The sequence below is a fragment of the Procambarus clarkii genome, chromosome 13 (genome assembly GCF_040958095.1).
Source record: "Procambarus clarkii isolate CNS0578487 chromosome 13, FALCON_Pclarkii_2.0, whole genome shotgun sequence".
In the NCBI taxonomy this organism is placed as follows: domain Eukaryota; kingdom Metazoa; phylum Arthropoda; class Malacostraca; order Decapoda; family Cambaridae; genus Procambarus; species Procambarus clarkii.
This window is the reverse complement of record NC_091162.1, coordinates 47,935,032-47,952,209: the sequence shown is the minus strand read 5'-3', so window position 1 is coordinate 47,952,209 and position 17,178 is coordinate 47,935,032. Positions and strand designations below refer to the sequence as shown.

Sequence of the window (17,178 nt, the reverse complement as noted above, 5' to 3'; positions counted from 1 at the left end):
AATCTTTCTAACATTGGGTCCTCTAACATTTCGATGGTGTTCCACACCCTGATGGCTTGGTGCTGCAGTCTGATGTTTAGTGGCTGTATGTTCAGGAGTTCATGGAGGTCCTGGATTGTCTGATCATATGGTGGACGGTGTTTTGCTGCTCTCCTTAGGTGGTATTGTTGACCTTTGTCAAGACGCCTGCTGGTAGATACTGGGGGATGGTGGGGAGGGCCCGCGGAGGGGAGGAGACAGGGTGGGAGGAGACAGGGTGGGAGGAGACAGGGTAGGAGGAGACAGGGTGGGAGGAGACAGGGTGGGAGTAGACAGGGTGGGAGGAGACAGGGTGGGAGGAGACAGGGTGGGAGGAGACAGGGTGGGAGGAGACAGGGTGGGAGGAGAAAGGGTGGGAGGAGACAGGGTGGGAGGAGACAGGGTGGGAGTAGACAGGGTGGGAGGAGACAGGGTGGGAGGAGACAGGGTGGGAGTAGACAGGGTGGGAGGAGACAGGGTGGGAGGAGACAGGGTGGGAGGAGACAGGGTGGGAGTAGACAGGGTGGGAGGAGACAGGGTGGGAGGAGACAGGGTGGGAGGAGACAGGGGGAGACAGGGTGGGAGGAGACAGGGTGGGAGGAGACAGGGTGGGAGGAGAAAGGGTGGGAGGAGACAGGGTGGGAGGAGACAGGGTGGGAGTAGACAGCGTGGGAGGAGACAGGGTGGGAGGAGACAGGGTGGGAGTAGACAGGGTGGGAGGAGACAGGGTGGGAGGAGACAGGGTGGGAGGAGACAGGGTGGGAGTAGACAGGGTGGGAGGAGACAGGGTGGGAGGAGACAGGGTGGGAGGAGACAAGGTGGGAGGAGACAGGGTGGGAGGAGACAAGGTGGGAGGAGACAGGGTGGGAGGAGACAGGGTGGGAGGAGACAGGGTGGGAGGAGACAGGGAGGGAGGAGACAGGGGGAGACAGGGTGGGAGAAGACAGGGTGGGAGGAGACAAGGTGGGAGGAGACAGGGTGGGAGGAGACAAGGTGGGAGGAGACAGGGTGGGAGGAGACAGGGTGGGAGGAGACAGGGTGGGAGGAGACAGGGAGGGAGGAGACAGGGGGAGACAGGGTGGGAGGAGACAGGGTGGGAGGAGACAAGGTGGGAGGAGACAGGGTGGGAGGAGACAGGGTGGGAGGAGTCTGGGTGTGAGGTGTATATAAGAACTGCTGCCTAGTTTTTCCCGACACTGTTGGCCACACCATTGTCAGCTGTTGTCTGCTGCTGCTGCTGCTGTTGTCTGCTGCTGCTGCTGTTGTCTGCTGCTGCTGCTGTCGTTGTCTGCTGCTGCTGCTGCTGCCGTTGTCTGATTGTCTTGTTCTCTCGTCGCTACAGTTGTGAGGTAATTATACATGGCTTGTACACGATCAATGGCCAGAGTATTTGGCCATATTCTACCCCCCCCCATATTCTACCACCACCATATTCTACCCCAACCATATTCTACCCCCACCATATTCTACCACTACCATATTCTACCACCACCATATTTTTCCACAACCATATTCTACCCCCACCATATTCTACCACTACCATATTCTACCCCCCACAATATTCTACCCCCACCATATTCTACCACCACCATATTCTACCTCCACCATACTCTACCACCACCATATTCTACCACCACCATATTCTATCACCACCATATTCTACCTCCACCATATTCTACCTCCACCATATTCTACCTCCACCATATTCTACCTCCACCATATTCTACCTCCACCATATTCTACCTCCACCATATTCTACCCCCACCATATTCTACCACCACCATATACTACCACCACCATATTCTACCACCACCAAATTCTACCACCAGCATATTCAACCACCACCATTTTCTACCCTACCATGTTCTACCCCCACCATATTCTACCCCCCACTATATTCTACCACCACCATATTCTACCACCACAATATTCTACCACCACCATATTCTAACCGAACCATTTTCTACCACCACAATTTTCTACCCCCACAATATTCTACCACCACCATATTCTACCACCACCATATTCTACCTCCACAGTATTCTACCCCCACAATATTCTACCACCACCATATTCTACCTCCACAATATTCTACCTCCTCAATACTCTACCACCACCATATTCAACCACCACCATATTCTACTCCCACCATATTCTACCACCACCATATTCTACCCCCCCCCCACAATATTCTACCCCCCACCATACTCTACCACCACCATATTCTACCACCAACGTATTCTACCACCACAATATTCAACCACCACATTATTCAACTTCCTCCATATTCTACCACCACCATATTCTGCCACCACCATATTCTACCACCACCATATTCTACCACCACAATATTCTACCACCACTATATTCTACCACCATTATCTTCTACAACCACCATATTCTACCACCACCATATTCGACACCCACAGTATTCTACCACCACTATATTCTGTCAGCACCATATTCTACACCCACAATATTCTACCACCATTATCTTCTACCACCACCATATTCTACTACCACCCTATTCTACCACCACAATATTCTACGACCACAATATTCTACCACCACCATATTCTACCACCACCATATTCTACCACAACAATATTCTACCACCACAATATTCTACCACCACCATATTCTACCACAACAATAGTCTACCACCACAATATGCTACCACCACAATATTCTACCATAACCATATTCTACCACCACAATATTGTAAGAACATAAGAACAAAGGTAACTACAGAAGGTCTATTGGCCCATACGAGGCAGCTCCTATCTATAACCTCCCAATCCCACTCATATGCTTGTCCAACCCGCGCTTGAAACAATCGAGGGACCCCACCTCCACCCCAATACGCGGCAATTGGTTCCACAAATCAACAACCCTGTTACTGAACCAGTATTTACCCAAGTCTTTCCTAAATCTAAACTTATCCAATTTATACCCATTGTTTCGTGTTCTGTCTTGTGTTGATATTTTTAATACCTTATTAATATCCCCTCTGTTACGTCCATTCATCCACTTGTAAACCTCTATCATGTCACCCCTAACTCTTCGCTTTTCCAGTGAATGCAACTTAAGCTTTGTTAATCTTTCTTCATATGAAAGATTTCGAATTTGGGGAATTAACTTAGTCATCCTACGTTGGACACGTTCAAGTGAATTTATATCCATTCTATACTACGGCGACCAAAACTGAACTGCATATTCTAAATGGGGCCTAACCAGAGCAAGAAATAGCTTAAGAACCACACCAGGTGTCTTGTTACTAACGCTTCGATTAATAAATCCCAGTGTCCTATTCGCCTTATTACGAACCTTCATGCATTGATCCTTTTGTTTTAAATTCTTACTAATCATAACTCCCAGATCCCTTTCGCAATCCGACTTCGCAATCTCAACACCATCTAGCTCGTCTCTTGTAACTCTATCATCATTACCTAGCCTCAGAACTTTACATTAATCAGCATTAAACTGCATTTGCCAATCCTTTGACCATTTCAGAACCCTATCTAGATCAACTTGAAGTGATAGTGAGTCCTCCTCCTAATTAATTTCCCTACCGATTTTCGTATCATCAGCATATTTGCAAATGTTGCTACTCAAACCTGAATCTAAATCAATTATATATATTATAAACAACAGAGGTCCCAGGACAGAGCCCTGAGGTACTCCACTAACAACATTATCCCACTCTGACTTTACCCCATTTATACTAACTCTCTGTTTCCTTTGGAATTGCAATGCCCTAATCCTAGTTAATATAGCACCCCCAATACCATGAGCTTCTATTTTTTTAATTAGTCTTTCATGTGGCACTTTATCAAAAGCTTTGCTAAAGTCAAGGTACACAACATCACAATCCTTACCACAATCAACTGCCTCAACTATGCTGGAATAAAAAGTTAGCAAATTTGTTAAACATGAACGGCCATTTGTAAAACCATGTTGCGACTCATTTATTAATTTATGTTTTTCAAGATGGAGACGAATTGTATTTGCAATTATTGATTCAAGTAACTTTCCCCCAATAGACGTTAGGCTAATTGGCCGATAGTTTGACGCAAGTGATCTATCTCCTTTCTTAAAAATTGGTACCACATTTGCTACCTTCCATGACTCTGGCACTCTGCTTGACTCTATTGATTTATTAAATATGGTAGACAGTGGCTCGGAAAGCTCCTCTTTGCATTCTTTAAGCACCCCTGGCAAACATTTCATCCGGCCCTGGGGATTTGTTTGGTTTTAGTTTTTCTAATTGTTTAATTACATCCTCCCTGGTAACTGCTAAACTAGTCAACCTGTCCTCATCCCCACCCACATAGACTTGTTCGGCTGAAGGCATATTGTTAAGTTCTTCTTTAGTAAATACAGATATAAAATATTTGTTAAAAATACTACTCATCTCCTTGTCATTATCCGTTATTTGACCTGTCTCAGATTTTAATGGACCTATCCTTTCCCTAGTCTTAGTTCGATATAACTGAAAAAATCCTTTAGGATTTGACTTTGCTTGCTCTGCTATGCGAACTTCATAGTTTCTTTTTGCTTTCATAATCTCTTTTTTAACATTTCTATCCAGTTGTATGAATTCCTGTTCTAAACTGACTTCCCCATTCTTAATCCTTTTGTACCAAGCTCTCTTTTTACCTATAAGGTTCTTTAAATTATTTGTTATCCACTTTGGGTCATTAGTATTCGATCTATTCAATTTGTATGATATACTACGTTCCTGTGCTTTGTTTAGAATTTTATTAAATAAGTTATATATTAAATCTACATCGAAATCCCCTTTTACGTCACCTATCGCTGGGTTCATGTCTCGCTCTAAGACCGGCCCACACCCCATACCCAACACTTTCCAATCTATTTGACCCAAAAAATTTCTTAGGCTATTAAAATCAGCTTTTCGAAAATCTGGCGCTTTAACATAATTTTCTCCTACAGGTCTATTCCATTCTATGCTAAATCTGATTACTTTGTGATCACTGTTCCCTAGCTCACTCCCTATTTCGATGTCATTAATTTCTGTTTCCCTGTTAGTTAACACTAAATCTAAAATATTATTTTCCCACGTTGGTTCCTTAATGTGTTGCGTAAGAAAGTAATCGTCAATTAATTCTAGAAAATCTTCTGCTTCACTATTCCCTGTTTTGTTCACCCAGTTTATTCCACTAAAATTAAAGTCACCCATGACATAAATACTGTTAGATCTAGATGCTCTAGATATTTCCTCCCATAGATGCTTTGCTTCCATTCTGTCTAAATTTGGTGGCCTATATATAACTCCTATTATAATATTATTTGCTTTTTCGTTTAATTCTATCCAAATAGTTTCTGTGTGTGGCTCAGTTTTGATTCCCTCTTTGAGACTACATTTCAAATTGTCCCTAACATATATGGCTACTCCCCCTCCTCGTCTAATATATCTTTCTGTGTGAAATAGTTTAAATCCATTTATCTGATATTCAGCTAATAGTTCTCTATTTTCTACATCCATCCACGTTTCGGTAAGTGCAATAATATCTCTTTTTTCTGTACAGACAAGAGCATTTAATTCATTAATTTTATTTCTTAGACTTCTACTGTTAGTGTAATATATCCTAAGTGAATTGTTATTTTGAGGCCCTTTTCTTTCCCTGATCATTTTGCCAATTCTTTTCTCCCACGAACACATACTTTTATTACCTCCTTCCTCCAAATCAATTCCCATACCGCTATCTACTAACAGTTTAAACCCAAACAAACACCTCTGACCACTGGTTCCAACGAGTTCGCAACAGCAACAACTCCAGCCCTCGATAGATGCACCCCATCACGAGCATACATTTCGTTTCTTCCATAGAAGTGTTCCCAGTTGTCTATGAAATATATTGCATTTGATTTGCAATATCTTTCCAGCCGGCTATTGACACCAAATGCCCTCGACATCCATTCATTTCCCCCTCCCTTTCTTGGAAGAATGCCACATATGATTGGGATTCCTCCCTTGCTCCTAACTAATTCAATGGCTGTCCTGAATCTCTGTATTAGTTCCTCACTCCTAACTCGCCCAACATCATTACCCCCTGCACTAATACAAATAATGGGTTTGTTCCCATTTCCCGTCATAATATCATTCATGTTTCCAACAATATCACCAATTCCAGCTCCCGGATAGCAAACCCTTAATCTGTTCCCCCTATCTCTGGTACAAAACGTTCTGTCTAAATACCTCACCTGGGAATCTCCCACAACCAAAATTCGCTTCGGTACCTCCTTAACTTTCTGAGCAGCCTGAGGGGCCTGCTCTCCGCCGCTCCTTCCAGATTTCCTCGCTGCAGGCGCACCCCAGCACTCGTCCTCCAACACGGCAAATGAATTTGCTGTTCTTAGAGCATCTGTAGGCGGCCTTGTCAAGGTCTTCTTAAGACCCCTGTCCTTCACCACCTTGTACCACCACAATATTCTACCAGTACCATATTCTACCACTACCATATTCTACCACCACAATATTCTACCACCACCATATTCTACAACCTCCACATTCTACCACCACCAAATTCTACCACTACAATATTCTACCCCAACCATATTCTACACCCACAATATTCTACCACCACCATATTCTACCCCCACAATATTCTACCACCATTATCATCTACCACCATCATATTCTACCACCACTATAATCTACGCCCACCATATTCTACCACCACTATATTCTACACCCACCATATTCTACCACCACCATATTCTACCAGCACCATATTCTACCAGCACCATATTCTACCACTACCATATTCTACCACCACAATATTCTATCACCACAATATTCTACCATCACCATATTCTACCACCACAATATTCTCCCACTACTATATTCTACCACCACAATATTCTCCCACTACCATATTCTACCACTACAATATTCTACCACCACCATATTCTACCACCACCATATTCTACCACCACCATATTCTACCACCACCATATTCTACCACCACAATATTCTCCCACTTCCATATTCTACCACCACAATATTCTACCACCACCATATTCTACCACCACCATATTCTACCCCTACCATATTCTACCACCAAAATATTCTACCACCACAATATTCTCCCACTACTATATTCTACCACCACAATATTCTCCCACTACCATATTCTACCACCACAATATTCTACCACCACCATATTCTACCACCACCATATTCTACCACCACAATATTCTACCGCCACCATATTCTACCACCACCATATTCTACCACCACCATATTCTACCACTACCATATTCTACCACCACCATATTCTACCACCACCATATTCTACCACCACCATATTCTACCACCACCATATTCTACCACCACCATATTCTACCACCACAATATTCTACCACCACCATATTCTGCCACCACCATATTCTACCACCACCATATTCTACCACCACAATATTCTACCACCACAATATTCTACCACCACCATATTCTGCCACCACCATATTCTACCACCACAATATTCTACCACCACAATATTCTACCATCACCATATTCTACCACCACAATATTCTCCCACTGCTATATTCTACCACCACAATATTCTCCCACTACCATATTCTACCACCACCATATTCTACCACCACCATATTCTACCACCACCATATTCTACCACCACCATATTCTACCACCACCATATTCTACCACCACCATATTCTACCACCACCATATTCTGCCACCACCATATTCTACCACCACCATATTCTACCACCACCATATTCTACCACCACCATATTCTGCCACCACCATATTCTACCACCACAATATTCTGCCATCACCATATTCTACCACCACAATATTCTACCACCACCATATTCTACCACCACAATATTATTGGGAGCAGCGCCAAGAATTAAGTTGAACAGGAAATAGTGTTTAAAAATCATCAGCGCTGCAGGCTGTGGAGGCCAGGCTGTGGAGGCCAGGCTGGGGACGCCAGGCTGTAGAGGCCAGGTTGGGGACGCCAGGCTGTTGAGGCCAGGCTGTGGAGGCCAGGCTGTTGAGGCCATGTCTGGAGGCCAGGCTGGGGTGAACAGGCTGTTGAGGCCAGGCTGGGATGGACATGCTGGGGAGGTCACATTAGGGAGGCCAGGCTGGGGAGGCAAGGCTGGGGTGAACAGGCTGGGGAGGTCACACTGTGGAGGCCAGGCTGTGGAGGCCAGGCTGTGGAGGCCAGGCTGGGTTTTCTTCTAGTGCCCATTCTCCAAGTTCGCTTGTTTTATTTATAATACCATCTATGTCAGTGTACATTGCCTTGAAGCTCACTTCTGTTCATTCTCATGTTCCATTCTTGGTGAGTGTTCTGTTGATGGAGGAAGCTGTTCCATTGGTGTGAGGATTTGTGAGGTGGTTAACAGGGTCTCAGAGGATACTGGGTGAGGGATGGGGGGTCAAGGGAAGGTGGGATAGGGAAGGAATGGGGTAAGGAGGGAGGGGGGATATTGAGGATATGGAGTGAGGGGGAGGGGTGACAGGGAGGGTATGGGATGAAGGGGAAATGAGGACAGGGAAGGAAAGAAAAAGGGGAAGGGGGGACATGGTTGGAACGTGGTTAGGGGTGACAGGGTCAGTTCTGGGTGAGGGGTCTCACATCAGGGGTATTTGAGCTGGTTGTGGATTTTAAAACCCAAAAATGATCTCTGGTCATTGCACCAGACTGTTACTTGCATACAGGTGGACAGCGTTCTCAATCACTCCCCGACAGAAATAAACAGCCAACCTCGGCAGCCACTCTCCCGCTACCGTCGGTTGACCAGCAATGGACACTTAGGTGCTTGTAATTTACCCAGGAGAGTACTCTGTATGCATCTTGATCTTGGGGAGTGGTTCAGCGTCACCTACTTAGCGGTGTGGCTCCCAAACTGGCCTCGTTGTCTTGTGTACACACACCCTACTCGAGCTGCCATGACTCCCCACTCTCTCCTTGTTTGGAATGATCTCCTAAATACCCCTTTTGTGAATTAGTGTCTACTGTCACATATCTGCAGCCATGACCATCTTTCTTTCTCTCCCTTTCTGGGAAACCTCACCAGCACAAGGGCAAAAGCCACCTAACATTTATTATACAAAGAAAACGTACATAATTCATGACATATAGAATTGAACATCACCATACAACGGTCTAAGCTGCTACAACCCAGTAGCACTCCAAATCATATCCTGGCTTCACCAGCTCTCCATATCAAGTGGCTGCACAACTCTGGGCTTTCCACTTACTACTCCCTCACTGTTTGAGGCGGAAATCCTGTCACAACGTTACTGTATCCTCAACCCTAAAATTATATGAAACTCTAAGGATGAAATACCTGAAACATCTACATAAGTACCCCCCAGGCAAAAGAAGAAATCAGTCTCTCTCACTGCGTCTTACATGTCAATACGCACTAAAGCACTCCCTTATACAATCATGTGTCCACAATGAACCTCTGTTCTGCTCATAGAGGCACCTTAATTAATGCGTATATCTGGGTCCTCCAAAATTCAGGGAAATCAATTGCTTGAAATATTTGCTTGAAATCAACTCCTCACCATGGAGTTCTGCTCTACCTCAGAGTTCAGGATACACAAGGCAGTTCGAAGTGTAGGATGGCGGTCCGCGAATTAGTTCAGTATTCTCAGGATATTTATGTACCAGTGAGCCCAAAACATGGTTTTTGTTCATACGACGGGTACAGCAACGCATTGATAACGCATCATAGGGAATTCTTATAACGTTGGATAAGAAAAAAAATTGAAAAAGAACGAGTTTGTGGCAAGACTGTGGCACCAGCCGGCTGAGAAGAGAAGAATTTGGACCACCACATGGAGATGAACTCTGGCCTACAGGGACGTCAACAATTAAGGCGGATATCGCTTCATAAATCACCTAGTTGTGCTTTGGGATGCTTACTTGCAAGTGAGTGACTCTCAAAGTCAGTCATACACGGTGTACATTGTTTTTTATATAATAATTAGCTTTGTACTTAAGTTAAAATACGATAAAGTATCTCGAGAGTCTCAGCTTGGTACTAGTTTTTTCACACCTGTGTGTTACATTACACTGCCACCGACTAGCCCCCCCCCCCCTCACCATAACACGCTAATGTAAACACACACACACACACACACACACACACACACACACACACACACACACACACACACACACACACACACACACAAACCAGCCTACCGCCAACCTCACCCCTCGCCCCAGAGACTGACCTTCCGTCCCTCACCCACCTGATTGTTCTCCTTCCTCTCTCCCCCGCTCTGTCTCTCCCTCGCTCTCCCTCTCTCCCTCTCCCTCACTCCCTTTCACACTCTCTCTCCCTTTCACTCCCTTTCACTCCCTCTCCCTCCACCCCTCCACCCCTCCACCAGTTAACCCCACCCCCCACTGTGCCACCCCCTACAATAAACACACACACACACACCCAAGTAAATGTAATGTGATGAAGATAGGCGTAGGGAACAGGAGGCCAGATACTAGATATCATCTGGGAGATGAAATTCTTCATAAGTCAGAGAGAGAAAAAGACTTGGGGGTAGACATCACGCCAGACCTGTCCCCTGCAGACCATATCAAAGGGATAACATCAGCGGCATATGCCAGGCTGGTCAACATAAGAACAGCATCCATAAACTTGTGTAAGGAATCATTCAGAACTTTGTATACCAGATATGTCAGACCAATCCTGGAGCATGCGGCTCCAGCATGGAGTCCATATCTAGTGAAGGATAAGACCAAACTGGAAAAGGTTCAAAGGTTTGCCACCAGACTAGTACCCGAGCTGAGAGGTATGAGCTACGAGGAGAGGCTACGGGAATTAAACCTCACTTTGCTGGAAGACAGAGGAGTTAGGGGGGACATGATCACCACATTCAAGATTCTGAACGGAATTGATAGGGTAGATAATGACAGGCTATTTAACACAAGGGGCACACGCACTAAGGGGCACAGGTGGAAACTGAGTGCCCAAATGAGCCACAGAGATATTAGAAAGAACTTTTTTAGTGTCAGAGTGGTTTACAAATGGAATGCATTAGGAAGTGATGTGGTGGAGGCAGACTCCATACACAGTTTCAGGTGTAGCTATGATAGAGCCCAATAGGCTTAGGAACCTGTACACCTGTTGATTGACGGTTGAGAGGCGGGACCAAAGAGCCAGAGGTCAACCCCCGCAAGCACAATTAGGTGAGTACACACACACACACACACACACACACACACACACACACACACACACACACACACACACACACACACACACACACACACACACACACACACACACACACACACACAGGTCAAGCGGGATGGTAAGACAACAGAACGAAGCTGTTGGAGAGGGACTGGAGGAGTCACACATGGAGATGATTGCTAAGGCATGGAAGGAAATCAGTGGGGAATTGAAGAACCAGAGGGAAACTATATGTAAGCTGCAGATAGAGCTAAGTGCAGCACAAGAGGAGATAAAAGGCCTAAAAACAGGCCCTCCACAGACTCTGGCCCAGGCAACCAGCCCCCAGGTACCAGATGTAGCAATGGCAGGGACCCCTACAATTGGTCCAACCTTTGCTGAAATGCTGAAGAGCCCAGATGCTATGTGCACAGTCAAGGAAGTTGTAATGAAAGCAGTAACCTCACAGGAGGCAGCTAGATGCGCAAGCCAGCTAATGGAAAGGAAAAGAGCTGTAGTAGTGATAGGTGTGAAGGAACATGAGGGTTCCACAAGGGAGGAATGGGGGACTAAAGAAAAAGCTGCAGTGGCAGGGATATTAAAGGAGATAGGAATGGAAGGGGCTGAACAAGACATAGAACAGTTTTTCCGGATTGGCCAGTACAACAGACAAAAAGAGATTGATCAAGATAGTATTCAAGAGCGAGGTCCTCAAAGAGGATATCCGAGGTATGCAAGGAATTACAAAGAGGTATATGTTCAGAGGGATATGACTAGAGACGGGATAGTAAGGGAAGCAGATGCAAGGAAAAGGTGCAAGGAGAAGGAAGGGAGCCAGGGAACCTCAGCCTTCAACCCAGCAATCCCAGAGGGGAGTGGGGAACCCCAATCCAACAACTCGGGAACCCCAGGGGGGAATGCAACACCCCAGCCCACCACCCAATAGGGCCACCCCTATCCCCCCAGCACAAACCCTTCCTTGCCACTGCACAATGCCCATCAAAAAATCAAAATCCTCCCTCTCCCCTTACCCCAAGTATCCCCTGCTTTCCCAGCCCCTGGTCTTCTTCCTGCCCCAAGGAGGCCCAGGCGAGACCTAAGCCCTCCATCTCCCACTCCACCTCCCCCCAAACCCCTGTCAACTACACCGCAGGAGGGCGTGCCCTCTCCCCAAGCAATCACTGCCCTCTCACCCCCCCCCCCCCCCCAGGACTTCTTCCTGCCCCAAGCAGGCCTGAGCAAGACCGAAGCCCTCCATCCCCCACTCCACCTCCCCCTAAACCCCCTGGCAACTACCTCACAGGAGGATGAGCCTACCCAAGTAGCAATGACCATGGAAAAACTTCCTACACTTGTGGGGAGTGAGGGTGAAATTGGATATAAGAAAGTGAGCTTCAAGGTAATGTACTCAAACATTGATGGGACTAGCAATAAAGCAAGTGAACTGGCCGAAAGGGCGCAAGAAGAAAACCCTAATGTAATAGGACTCGCATAAACAAAATTGTCAGGAGTCATAACAGATGCTGTGTTTCCAAAGGACTACTGTATAGTAAGGAAAGAGAGGGAGGGGAAAGGAGGTGGAGAAGTGGTCCTGCTGATAAGGAAGGACTGGGGTTTTGATGAGATGGAAATTCCGGACTGTGACGGGTTCAGAGATTACATAGCAGGAACTATAACAATGGGTGAACCTAAGATAATAAATGACAAATGACAGAAGACCTAGATAGGAGTTTGATAGGAACAACATGGCAACCATTAAAATATTAGAAAGAGCAGCTTCAGTTGCTTGCAGGAATAGCTCAAGACTCTTAATCATGGGCGATTTCAACCATGGAAAGATAGACTGGGAGAATGGGGACTCACATGCTGGTGCAGATACGTGGAGAGCTAAACTCTTGGAAGTGGCAACAAGGAATTTTTTGAGCCAGCATGTTAAGGAACCCACAAGAGTGAGAGGCAATGATGAACCAGCTAGACTCGACTTGACATTCACCCTGAATGAGTCAGAAATAAGGGAAGTCAAAGTTGAAGCCCCCATAGGAATGAGTGACCACAGTGTACTGACTTTTGAGTACTTGGTGGAGGTAGGGATAACATATCCAAGGATGGGATCGGAGGGAAAAAGACTAAATTACCGAAGAGGAAAATATGACGAGATGAGGAACTTCCTCAGGGGAATACCATGGGAAACATAACTTAGAGATAAGAATGTGCAGGAGATGATGGATTTTGTCACCCAGAAGTGCCAGGAAGCTGCAGACAGGTTTATCCCTGTCCAAAAGGAGAAAAACGAAAAAAAACAGAAAAACCCATGGTTCAACCAGGAATGCAAGGTAGTGAAGCAACTGAGTAACAGAAATTGGAGAAACTACAGAAATAACGGAACACCAGAGAGCAGGGAGAGATACCAGAGGGCCAGAAATGAGTACCTCAGAGTGAGGAAGGAAGCAGAGAGACAGTTTGAAAATGACATAGCGAGTAAAGCCAAGACCCAACCAAAGCTGCTCCACAGCCACATCAGGAGGAAAACAGCAGTGAAGGAACAAGTGATGAAACTGAGAAAAGGGGAGAACAGATACACAGAGAATAACAAGGAGGTGTGTGAAGAATTCAAAAAGAGATTCCAGGAGGTCTTCGCAATAGAACAAGGAGAAGTCCCTGAATTAAATGAGGAGGAGGCAAACCAAGCAACCTTGGAGGAATTTGACCTCACCAGTGATGATGTCAAAAGGTGTCTGCTGGAGCAGGATGTGACAAAGGCTGTTGGACCTGACAGAATCTCACCACGGATACCAAAAGAAGGTGCAGAAGCACTAAGTGTGCCACTCTCTATGGTGTATAATAGGTCACTGGAAACAGGAGACTTGCCAGAAAGTTGGAAGACAGCTAATGTAGTCACAATATACAAGAAGGGTGACAGGCAAGTGGCACTGAACTGCAGGCCAGTTTCCCTAACTTGTATACCATGCAAGGTGATGGAGAAGATTGTGAGGAAAAGGCTCGTAGAGCATCTAGAGGGAAATAACTTTGTAACACACCACCAACATGAGTTCAGGGATGGTAAATCGTGCCTCACAGGTTTAATAGAATTTTATGACCAGGCAACAAAAATTAGGCAGGAAGGAGAAGGGTGGGCCAACGGCATTTTCCTGGACTGCCAGAAAGCCTTTGACACAGTACCCCATAAACGGCTGTTAAAAAAGTAGGAGCAACAGGCAGGAGTACATGGAAAGGTGCTCCAGTGAATAAGGGAGTGCTTAAGCAAAAGGAAACAGCGAGTAACGGTGAGGGGGGGACACATCAGAGTGGCGAGATGTCACCAGCGGAGTCCCACAGGGCTCAGTACTTGGACACATCCTGTTTCTAATATATTAACGATCTTCCAGAGGGTATAGACTCGTTCCTCTCAGTGTTTGCTGATGATGCAAAAATTATGAGAAGAATCAAGACACATGAAGATAGACAGAGATTACTGGATGACCTGGACAAACTGGGGGAATGGTATAGAAAATGCCGGCTAAAGTTCAACTCAAGAAAGTGTAAAGTAATGAAATTAGGCAATGGGAGCAGGAGGCTGAACACAAGGTATCATCTGGGAGGTGAAATCCTGCAAGAGTCAAATAGAGAGAAAGATCTGGGGGTTGATATTACACCGAACCTGTCCCCAGAGGCCCACATCAAAAGAATATCATCAGCGGCATTTGCTAGACTGGCCAACAAAAGAACTGCCTTTAGAAACTTGTGGAAGGAATCGTTCAGGACCCTGTATACCACTTATGTAAGACCAATCCTGGAATATGCAGCTCCAGCCTGGAGTCCATACCTAGGTAAACACAAGACAAAGTTAGAGAAGATTCAGCGGTATGCCACCAGGCTCATCCTGGAACTGAGAGGAATGAGCTACGAGGAAAGGCTAAAGGAGCTGAACCTCACATCCCTGGAAAACAGAAGAGTAAGGGGGAGCCGGTCGGCCGAGCGGACAGCACGCTGGACTTGTGATCCTGTGGTCCTGGGTTCGATCCCAGGCGCCGGCGAGAAACAATGGGCAGAGTTTCTTTCACCCTATGCCCCTGTTACCTAGCAGTAAAATAGGTACCTGGGTGTTAGTCAGCTGTCACGGGCTGCTTCCTGGGGGTGGAGGCCTGGTCGAGGACCGGGCCGCGGGGACACTAAAAAGCCCCGAAATCATCTCAAGATAATCTCAAGATAAGATAGGGGAGACATGACAACCACCTACAAAATTCTCAGGGGAATTGACAGGGTGGACAAAGACAAACTCTTCGGCACGGGTGGGACACGAACAAGGGGACACAGGTGAAAACTTAGTACCCAGATGAGCCACAGAGATGTTAGAAAGATTTTTTTCAGTGTCAGATTAGATAATAAATGGAATGCACTAGGAAGTGATGTTGTGGAGGCTGACTCCATACACAGTTTCAAATGTAGATGTGATAGAGCCCAGTTGGCTCAGGAATCTGTACACTAGTTGATTGGCAGTTGAGAGGCGGGACCAAAAAGCCAAATCTCAACCCTAGCAAGCACAATTAGGTGAGTACACTTCTTCCCCATCCTCGAAGTTCTTCCATTTACTTCTTCCCAAACAAACCTGCAATTCCATTACCATGCCAAGAAAAAATGTTTTCCTGACAAAACATTAGTAATAAACCTATATCCTAGTATTAAAACTTGCCCTCTGACAACGCTCCGCGCTGTCCAACTGTGATGGGTGCTCCCCCATCCTGGACGGATCCAAGTTGGAAACATGTCTTGACACGCCACTGGGAGCTTTCCTCCGGCCATGTCACTGGGTGCCGCTTCTCCTCAGTCGCTCACCAGACACGGAAGTGTGAGGGTGCACCGCTCTTGCCGCCAGCATGTCCACTCAACTCCAAACCCCTATATTTGCTAACTGGCTCAATAAAATTACTACCCTATATATACACATGTTCACTATGATCGCTGGGCACATGATCAAACACTGATAGCTAATCTAACAACTGATTAAACAGGCTTAATACAGGGATCTATGACACAGGGCGCTCACTCCCTGGTGCTCAACATGACGCTCACACAGGCCGCCCACAAAAATCGCTATAAGACTGCTTCACAAAGCTTCTTCTAGTCCTGACTGGAGTACATTGAGTCGCCCAGCAGGCTCCACAACAGAAACGCCTGCTTACTTCCTTCCTCTTGAAGGAGCACACACAATTAAAATTCCACAAAGGCGCGACCAATGCTCACTTCCAGGTCGTCTCTAATATATCCAAATCATAGAGAAACGGTGTACTGTGTCCCCAACGGTTTCCTCACACTTGCGAACAAGTAGCCTTCGCTCCACCACTATCACAAGGAACTATTTTCTTCCTCCTTTCAGGAGATCAACAAAGTACAACCATCTCTGACAACTGCTGTAGCTCAGGTGAGGTCACAACGTCCTGCTAGCTTCATGTCATGTCACCAAAGTATCGACATCACATTTCATGTTACTTATTACCAGATGCTCGTCCTCTGCTAGTATTTTTAAATTATTCACTGGCTTTTTTTTTTCTCTGACTACTTAATCTCAGGTCCCGAAAGCAGAATAACTCTCTCTGGGTAGACTCGCTCCACCATGCTACATGGTGTTATAATAGGGGGAAGGGAGGGTTGACTGAGCATTTGAGTGGGGGCAGGGAGGGTGAGGGGTAGGTAGGGTTTCTGTGTGGCAGAGGGTGGTGGTATTGTCCTCCCTCTGGTGTTGCTGGGATGCTGGTTGTGGGTTCCCCCCTTGCCTCTGGGAATGTTGTGTTGGGGGCTGTGATTTCCTGGTTTTCTCCTCACACACTGTACTTCATCCATGCTTCTACTGCCATGGCTCTCTCCTCCCTCGACCTGTCCCTCTGGAGGAATACTTTTTGTATTCTCCCACATATTGCAGATGGCTCTTCCTTTCTAGAATATCCTCCTTCA

At 46.0% G+C, this 17,178-nt stretch overlaps 1 protein-coding gene across 1 annotated transcript in view; it reads left to right on the top strand.

The window, feature by feature from the left end:
* The first annotated feature begins 1,210 nt into the window (after nucleotides 1-1,210).
* The window catches only part of LOC138364297 (leukocyte elastase inhibitor-like), a 35,619-nt gene continuing 19,651 nt past the window's right edge, over nucleotides 1,211-17,178 (top strand). Inside the window, exon 1 of the mRNA XM_069323888.1 lies at nucleotides 1,211-1,367. The gene's annotated coding sequence lies outside the window, so the exon portion shown is untranslated. The remainder of the gene's footprint in view (nucleotides 1,368-17,178) is intronic.